The following is a 9,650-nucleotide window of genomic DNA, read 5'->3' as shown; positions in this document are numbered from 1 at the left end:
AGGCTGGACCTGCTGCCACCCCCCCCCCCAAGCCCAGCAAACGAGAGAAAAGGCTTTGTTCTTTGTGGGCAGGTCATTAAGGGGAGCCGAGCCCCCTGCCAGCCCCTCCCTTCCAACAAAGGAACAAAACAGCAGCTATTTTTAGATTCGTGTCAAACTCTCCCTCAGACCCTGGGGTGGGGAGTCCCGGGAGAGGCATCTGCGAGGCTCTAATGAGCGGCAGCAGTCCTGCAGGCCGGCTCTCCAGGCAGCTGGCCCTCATCTCCGCTGGGGGAGGAGCAAGCCCCGGATGCTCTGGAGACAAAGAGAGGGCCAAGACAATGAGAACAATGCCGGGACCCTGGGCTGCCTCCTTCCCAGGGAGCAGCCCCCTCCTTGGAAGGAGATCCCACTGGGCACAGGGCGGGGCCTCCAGACACCCCACCTGGCTAACCCAGGCACCTCCCAGCTCCACCTCCCAGAGGAGGCCCAGCCACCGGCTCTTTGCACTACACAGGCCCCACGTGATGGGCAGCTTTGGAGTCACCCAGATCTAGCTCTTACTCCAGGCTCTGCCCCTTACCACTAGCTGTGGCCTCAGTTTTCTCACCTGCAAAATGGAGATGATAATTCTTACCTCCCAGGGTTGTTGTGACGGGTACCAGGAGTTAAAAACCCGGCATGTAGTAGGTATTCAGCCAGCCCATGAGCCTTGGATTGTGTGAGCTTCTTGATGAGCAAAGCTCTGTCTTGTTCAACACTGGATCCGAGAGCCCAACGCACTGCCTGGCATATAGTAGGTGCTCAATAAGTGTTTGTTCAAGAGGTTAAGGAGGGTCTTTTCAGCCTTTATCCTCTCAGGCTTGCCCCAACTTGAGTCAACTTCTTTCCATGCTGTGCTCAGCACTGTCGTCCCTGCTGGCCCAGCCACAGGTGATCAGGTGAGAAGCACCTTCCCAGGTTGGGAGCCCTGGAGTGTAATGACAGAGTCTGGCCACCAGGGGGCGCAGCGTCTTAAGATTTCCACACCAGCGCGGGTGCTTCCTACCAGGCAGGGCCCGGAGGGCTGGAGAGAGCACAGGGGGGCAGAAACCCTGGGGCTGTTCTCCTCAACTCCGTGGAGGAGCAGCGTTACAACCAGGTCCATCATCTCACTATTTAGAAAGAAGCACTTCATCAGATCTGACCTGCCTTCCATTGGTGATTTCAATCCACTTTCCAGTATCCTGGCCTTACAGACTATGATGGTCCCAGGCCTGCCCAAACATCAAGATTCCCTGTTGTCACCCTCCTCCTCCCCCACCCAGAGAAGCCCCAGAAAGGCCCTCCAGTTCACTGGATTCTTTCCCAACCCATTTTATGGATGGTAAAACCGAGGCCCACAGAACAAAATAATTTTCTCAAGGATCCACAAGGAGAAGTCAAGTCCAAAGACCTGCCAAGACCAACCTCATTTTCTGCCCCTGCCATCTCCCTCAAGAACTCGATTTTTCTGTTGTTCTAGTGGAGGGAAGACCTCTGAGGCCTTCACGTTTGCCCGGGGCCTGGGCACCACTATCTCACTAGGTCCTCCACCAACCCCTGGGTGTTTGTGGACGAGGAAAGCGTGGCCTGGAGACGCCGTCCCAGTTTCACAGCTAACAAATCACAGCACTGGTGTTTGTCCCCGGACCGCCGTTTGGTTCTCAGCCCACATTCTTTCTGTCGTATTAAGTCGAACCACACGAAATTGTCATTCCCACTGGTCAAAATGTTCAAATATCTGGTGTGCTTAACTGTAACGCTAGACCAAGGAGACCCCCTTATCTTGAAGGAAGAAGCCATTAATTTGAATGTTTTAGTGGCAGTGGGGGTGGGGACATGTTTCTTCAGCACAAAATACCCTGAGGAAATCACTGTTGCTGGTGAGTTCCTCCAACTCCCAACCCCAAAGATCAGCGCTGGGGTGGCCGGATGTCTCTAGAAGCCCAAGCTCAAGGACTTCTGACTGCAGGGGTTATGCACCTTGGCAGGAGGGGACTCAGGGCACAGGGTCCCTGGGTGGGGATATGGTTCCTCCAGCCATTCCAGGAAGGCACCTTGGAAGAAAGACAAACCCACGTGGTATAAGTGTAGAATGTCACAGAATGCCACCGAATACCGTGCCTCGAATGCCACAGAGCGTGGTAGAATGTCAAGGAATGTCGTAAAATGCTCTGGAATGTCAAAGAATATCACAGGGCATCGTGAATTCTTGTAAATGTCAAAGGATGTCACAGAATGCTGTAGATGGTTGTAAATGTCATCTTATGTCAGGGACCCCCTTCCAGTGTCATCATAGAATGCTGTAGATGGCTGTAAATGTCATGGAATTACTTGGAACGTCATCCTAGACGGGGGTAGGCTGTTACCGAATGTCAGCATCACAGAATGCCACGGAAACTCTGAGCTGCCAGGAAAAGTCCCTGGGGCTCACATGAACTCACCTGCTCATTTTGCAGATGAGAAAACTGAGGCCCGGTGATGGGAAGAGCCCTTTTTTGCGAAGCTCCCGCGGTCGTGGGCAGATGCTGATTCAAATTCTGGACTCCCCAGCTAAGGCCACCTCCCTTGGCTCAAAGCTCTTGGGGACTAATTAACCCTGTGATGGAAACAGTGGTGCCCGGGGGTATTGAGTGAACCTCCCAGTTTTGGCTGGCACTTGCCCTCTGTCAGGATGGGGAATTAACTCCACATGTGGGGCTTTCTGGTTGGAAAGCGAAATAATGAGTTATTTGCACTGAAATCCACAACATTCCTGCTCAGCAGCAGGGAGGGGATGGTCTGTTGGGGAGCCCTGGAGGACGCTCCCTGGCCCTGTGCCGGGAGAGGCGCCCCTGACTTTCCTGGGGAGGCTCCTTGCATGGCCAAGGACTCAGAAGTGCCCATTCTTGTCCATAGCTTCTGACAGAGGCCTAGGGGCTCGGGAAGCTGGTTGTGGGCATGAGAGGCGGCGAGGGGATGGGGGAGGAGAAAGGAGGGAGGTCTGATGTCACACTGGGTCTCTGCAGCCAGATGTATGGGCAAGTGTGTCACAGGGTGGGAACAAGATCTCAAGATGGAAGGGGCTCTGGGGGGTGACCTGCCCTGGCCTTGCATCCAACAGGAGACTCTACGCATGAAAAGACACATTCTACTTATGTCCTTTTGCCCCCCCAAGTCTCCCTCTGCCTCTCTCTCCCCTTTCCTCCTGCAAAGATCCATAGAACCAGCCTCTCCCTCTGCCCCCAGACTCCTGTGGAGGCCCCTGGGGGGCAAGTCCTCTGATCTGCACAAATAGATGGAGCTCTGGAGCTCCCTGCCCTAAAGGGGGAATTAGACAGGGAGAATCCTGGGACCCACTTGCGTCCCCACTGATGCAGTCACCTTCCTCTGGCTGCTGGTTTGGGAACCCTTCCCCACGCAGAGCCCAGACGGCAGCACAGAACCAGCCTGCCAGGGACAGTGCCTCTGGCAGACCCCAGGGCTGGTTGTGGCTGACCAGTGTCACCATCCCAGTGGAGCAGGGACTTTGTCCCTGAGGAGCTGGGCTGGCAGTGGCTCAGGGCATCAGGGCCAGCCTCCTGCAAAGCTTCCCTTCTCTCCAAGAGTTTGCTCCCTGAAGCTGTAAAAATAACAAGGTCCCCGCAGAGCCTGGTGGCAGAGCTCAGTTCAGGAAGGGTGAGTGCGCGGGAGGGGGCGAGGGACAGGGGTGGCCGTGATACTAAGGGTCCCGGAGGGAGGTTGGTGGCTGTGGAGGGCCGCCCAGGGGAAGGAGCAGTGGGCTCAGGCCCCTTTCTCCCATCTTTAATGAAGCCTTCCCAGCAGGCCCGCAGCGTGTGTTGCTGGAGACTCTACATTCGTGTGGACACGTGTGCGCAGGTGTGTGGGCTCGTGTGCGCGCTCCTGTGGGTGTCTGCGGCTTGCTGCAAGACCCGAGGATAAATATGGTAATGATATGCAAATCATGCGTGAGACGTGTGTCAGAAGAAAGTGCTGGGAGCTGATGTACCGGGTCCCCTGTGTACGTGTCGGGCAGGGTATTTATTCACGTGCCAGTGTCATGCACAGTTCTTCCCCCTGCCCCACCATTTGCCAGCCTGGTCCCCAGGTCTCCAGAAGCGATGAATTAAGGGTGGCACAGACAGGTGGGAGCTGAGAGGAAGGAAGGGCGACAGGGAGGGGCTAAGGCGATGAGGAAAACAGCTGCAGAAGGGGGTCCTTGGGCGGAGGCAGGAGTGAGGGCTTCGGGGACAAAGAGGAGCTGGGGAAGTGCCATTCTGAGTTCTGACCTTTTAATGTTCTTGAAATTCAGGGTAAGACCGAAATTCTTTTAAAATTACTGATTCATGATTGTCTTTTGAAGGTGATTCTGTGCTGACACATGACCATCTGGGCCACTGCCCATGGTCCAGTCGGCTGTGTCCAGGGTAGAGGGCCTACATCTGGGTGTTCTGAGAGAAGTGGTCATTTTGAGCCAGGTGGATGCCTCCAAAAGGAGTCTCCAGTGAGGGGCACTGCTGACCCTTCCTCTTGGGGCATGTGCTTCTCTGCCCCCGCTAAGGAGACAGGAAGTCGAGGAGGACTTGGGACCTGGGCATAGGGCCACTCAGGATTTCCAAGCTTAATTTGGATGTGACTCATTTGCATATGGTCTGCTTCAAAGAGCTTATAGTTTAACAGGGGACAAAGAAACCACATGTGGCATATGGAAGGTTTTAGTCAGGAATAGTTAAAGGATCAAGTTGGCATTTAAGAAAGAGCACCCTGCATGTTGGGTATGGTGGGAGGGAAGGGGGCAGGAAGGGCAGGCTGCAGTGGGCTGACAGCTAACCTTGGCTGAGCATGTGAGCATTTGACCTCCTCTCCCCTCCTCTACAACCCCACTGTGCCAATGAAGAAACTGAGACTCAGAGACCAGGTGGATTTCTTTTGGTTTGTTTTTGGGTACAGGGATTGAACTCAGGGCACTCAACCACTGAGCCACATCCCCAGCCCTATTTTGTATTTTATTTAGAGACAGGGTCTCAACCTCGCTGTTGCTGAGGTTGGCTTTGAACTAGTGATCCTCCTGCCTCAGCCTCCCAACAGATGGATTTTTTTAAGGTCATAGCCTGCAGGTGGCCTGTGGGAGTGGAACCTGGATCATCTAATCCCAAAGGCCTCTTCGTGCTCAGACTGCAAGCCTGGGGGGAAGCACCTGGGCTCCAGGCTGTCCAGGTGCAGTTGTCTTTACCACTGATGGCATTGTCACACTGGGCAGAAGAGCTGGCTGTTTGACCTGTAGCCTCTCCCCGTCTAGGCCTTGCTCACCCAGGTTTCTGTGTCCCCTGTCTTCTGTAATTCCCATGAACTGGAGTCACTGTGATCGCTTGCACTGTGATTTTCAACTGCCCAGTTTAGCTTTTCAAATTGCTGTAATAAACACCCCGAAGCCAAGACGCCTTATCTGAACCTTTGTGCACTTGGGCACATCTTGTTCTTATGGAACTGCCTCCTTCCCCACCCTCAACACCCCTGGGCTGGGAACACAGGGGTCACACTGCAGGTCGGACTGCCCAGCCCTCCAGACCTGTAGCAGGGGACTCGGCTTAGCTGCAGGCGAACGTACAAATGGTCAAGTTGTTCCAGGCTCCTTGTCCTTCCCAGATCAGAGTTTGATGGGCATTACGCCATCTAGAGACCCCTTCCCAAGACGAGCAGACCAGCTCCTCGTCTCCCCCCCCAACTGCCCTGACTTCTGAGGCTCCAGGGTACTTTGGCCCAATGTACAACAGTGTGCTCTTCTTAGAATGTGCTTGAAGTATTTACATAGGGAAACAAGGCAGTGTCGCCAGTCTATTTGTGGCACTCATCACATCCGCTTGACCCACCTGCGGTTGGGGTGGCGATTGGGGTTTTCCAAGGCAGCTGCAACATCCAGGAGAGGTAATAACAGTCCTGCTGTGGTCAACTTTCAACCAACGGGATGTGCAGGAGGGAGCCGGTAACAAACGTCTCACTGTCTCCTTTCGTTAGAGACAGTTTCAAGTTCCTTACAGTTCTACACAGTTCCTGAAGGAGTCCCCAGCAAGATGCACCCCATCTGCCAGGTCAATAACACCATGTTTTGGCTTTCACTCCTTCTCCATCTCGTTCCTCCTGTGCTCAGTTTCCTGGTATGACCTAGTGATAAACTCCCGGGCCCTTAATCCCTGTCTTAGATTCTGATGGGGGGAGGCAAACTCAGACACGGAGGGTCGTATTCTGGGAAGTCACAGCTTGGCAACTGGTTCACCAGAACTCTCCAGAAGTGGGCAGATGGCAGAGCTATCACAAAGGGGTCATTGCTTGCTGGACCTCCACAGTCGTGATAACCTCCCTTCCTGAGAAACAGGCTATGAATTAGGTGCCCATCTCCTGCTCCCTGGAACAGGGAATTTGAACTTGGAAAAGAGGGCCTGTCATGGATGTGAGAACAGCAGGATGTTTAATTCACCTGTTCCCGATGATGGCACATAAAATCACCAGGCAGGAGCCTGAACCCAGAGGACGGAGACAAAGGAATGTCGCCTATAAATCCACCTGGAGGAAGTGGCCAGGGGAGAGGGGACTTCAGTAGGACCCCAGCAAAGCTGGTCTTTTTAAAAATGAATTTTATGTTTACTTTTTTGTCCAATTCATTTTTAAACTTCTTTTTTTAAGTAGCTTTGACAGAAAAGAGTTGTTATCTTTAATCCTAAAAAGAGATCATTTTCTCAAAATCACTCTAGAAAGTGAATGAAAAACTGGACAAAAACCTGAAAAAAAATTTCATAGTTAAATGAAGACCAATGGCCAATATGGAATGGAAGGAGGTCAACCCTTCCTAGTTAGCCAAACACCTAAGTGTAGAGCAAAATGACCAAACACCATCGCTCACCTACCAAGCTAGCGAAGATTAAAAAACGTTAGTCTCTAGCAAAGCAGAAAACTTATTTATTCCTCAAATACAATCTTTCTTTCTACCACAGTTGTAGGTTTGGGGAGGCACATGGACACTGGGTAATCACTATTGCCCAGGTTCCTTGCAGTGGGCGTGGCCGTAGGATTCAATTCATTTACAGAAAGTGTCAGAAGTGATGTGTTTGGTTTTAGTTCCACTTGTGCTAATTGCGGTCACAGCAGGAAGGAGGTAGCACCCTCAAATTAGGAAAGTTGAAGGGACTAAATAAAGGGACAGTCTAGAAAGGTCTGGGCAGCGTGGAATGAAGAATGGCCTGGCCTTTGTTCTGGGAGGGAATCTTCAAATCCTGGGGATTTCCTGGGTGATAGGAGAATCTTTGTTGTTCCGATGGGCCCCTTGGACCTCGTAAGATTGTCATGCAAAGGAGGTGACTCATGACCTCTAGACAGTTTTGTTACTAAGATGACTAAGGACAGAGCCTGACCCTACCAGAAAGTCCAACCATGCAGTTAGATAATTGGGACTTTGAGACACATGATATGAGCCCTACCTTTAGGGCTGAAGTTTGAGTTCAACCACGTGGCCAATCCTCTAATCAATTTTGCCCATGTAATGAAACCCCATCAAAAATGGGACACTGAAACTTAGGTGAACTTCCCTAAGTGGCATTACTATGCATATTGTCACACTCTGATGTGATGGGATGTTAGTGTTTGAGACCCTCCCAGACCTTGCCCTGACACATCTCCTTCTTTGATTTTTATTGTAGCTTCTTGTGAACCATATATATATAATGCTATCCTATCCTGGGTTCTATGAGTTGTTCTAGAATAATGAAAATCTGAGGAAGTAGTGGAAATCCCCATATTTGTAGCCATCTGGACAGAGGTGCCGGTGTGCTGAAGCTAGCGTCCGAAGTGAGGGCAGTCTTGGGGAAGACCTTGCTCTTAACCTGTAGTCTAGCCAAATTCTGAGGGGTTGGTGTCAGGAGACACGGCCAGCAGGGTCAAGGAGAGGCAGCCAGCGATGACGCAGCACCCCTAGGCTGGCGACAGGGGGCCAGAGAAGGGAGCAAGTGCAAGCCCAAGAAAGCCACGTGGAGCGGGTCATCAGACAGGGGATGCCGCCTTCCATAAAGGGACTCAGGCGATCCCCAGCAAAGAGAGAGTCAGAGAAGTGGACAGGGATCTCTTCCTCCACCCTCTGGCCTCTTAGCCAATGGCTGAGCTAAACCAGAAGCCCCAGGGCAAGCAAGCTGCAGAGCTCAGCTCCCAAGGCACAGCACAGAGCAGAGCAGAGCAGGAGAGGCTGCCTTCAGTTCATTCACCCAAACAAAACTGTCTGTCCTTTCCCGCCTTTTCCTGCTCCTTCTTACAGAAAGAAACCAGATGAGGGCATGGAGGCCCTTTGACCATAGGGTTAGAGACGATCCCACAGGAAATGGCGGAAGAAGCGACAAGAACTCCAGCCCCAGAATGTCTTCTAGGAGCGCTGCCTCCTCCACCTGGTGCTTCTTACCTTCGGATTGTTTAATTATAAAGAAATAAGTGTCCATCTTGTTCATCTTGGGTTCACTTGTCTTTTTCTGATACAAAGGTTAGCCTAGACCTTACCTGATAGCATCAGCCTGGAATGAAGAGCCTGGAAAGGTTACATGGGCACAAGTTTTCTCAAAGGTGACTGGACAATGCTGGCTGCCATGGCTCACGCCTGCAATCCCAGCAGCTAGGGAGGCTGAGACAGGGGGATCATGAGTTCAAAGCCAGCCTCAGCAAAAGTGAGGCGCTAAGTAACTCAGTGAGACCCTGTCTCTAAATAAAATACAAAATAGGGCTGGGGATGTGGCTCAGTGGTTGGGTGTCCCTGAGTTCAATCTCCTGTACCAAAAAAAATGACTGGACAACATGTATCAGGAGCTTTAAAGGTTTAGATCCTTTAAATCCATAATTCCATTTCTTGGAGCTTAAGAAAACGGGCAGAAATATTGACACAAGTGTGTTCAAATACATACTAGGGCTGTGATCTTCATTAAAAAATAAAGAATCAAAGAAAAACAAAACAACAACCAAAAAACGAGAGAATGATTAATAGATTAGAGTCCATCCAGACTCAATGCTATACCATGCAACCAGTACAAATCATTCTCTTTTTTTTAAGAGAGAGAGAGAGAGAGAATTTTTTAATATTTATTTTTTAGTTTTCGGCAGACACAACATCTTTGTTTGTATGTGGTGCTGAGGATCGAACCTAGCGCCCCGTGCATGCCAGGCGAGCGCGTTACCGCTTGAGCCACATCCCCAGCCCACAAATCATTCTTATATATAATTTTTAACCTTAGGAAATGCTAATAATATCATGTTAAGTAAAAAAGAAAATCAGCATGAATCATAACAGAAAGTTATGATTCTTCACTCAATCATGATAAGAGTCACGGACCAACAGTCCCAGGACGCCAGACAAGTTAACGAGAGAAAAGTATCATCAATTTATTTGATGGAAGTTTTATGTGATATGGGGATCTTCAGAAACGAAGGCTCAGAGACCCTGGGGAAACCGTTTCCACGTGCAGGTCTGAGAACGAACAACCCCAGGGCAGCGTGAGTGCACTCAGGGCGGCTCTGATTCTACAGATGGTCGGGAAAGTCCGAGGCGCCTCTGTGCAGATTCTTCTTGGCCTCTCTGGAGCATTCCTTCCTCCTGGGAATGGGGCAGGAGCCCTCTGGAATGAGAGATTTTAGGTAGAGGGGAG

At 51.3% G+C, this 9,650-nt stretch overlaps 1 long non-coding RNA gene across 2 annotated transcripts; it reads left to right on the top strand.

The window, feature by feature from the left end:
- The first annotated feature begins 3,547 nt into the window (after window positions 1–3,547).
- On the top strand, window positions 3,548–8,460 carry LOC125619669. 2 transcript variants are annotated; one of them, XR_007351210.1, is made up of 3 exons: window positions 3,548–3,657; window positions 3,793–3,926; window positions 8,279–8,460. It is a non-coding gene; the product is annotated as an uncharacterized LOC125619669 (long non-coding RNA). The 2 variants fall into 2 exon arrangements; XR_007351209.1 differs by having other exon boundaries at window positions 3,550–3,657; window positions 3,805–3,926.
- Window positions 8,461–9,650: the final 1,190 nt, after the last annotated feature.

Source organism: Marmota marmota, unplaced genomic scaffold (genome assembly GCF_001458135.2).
Source record: "Marmota marmota marmota unplaced genomic scaffold, marMar, whole genome shotgun sequence".
Classification (NCBI taxonomy): Eukaryota; Metazoa; Chordata; class Mammalia; order Rodentia; family Sciuridae; genus Marmota; species Marmota marmota.
The sequence above is the reverse complement of the archived record's forward strand: the minus strand, read 5'-3'. Positions and strand labels throughout refer to the sequence as shown.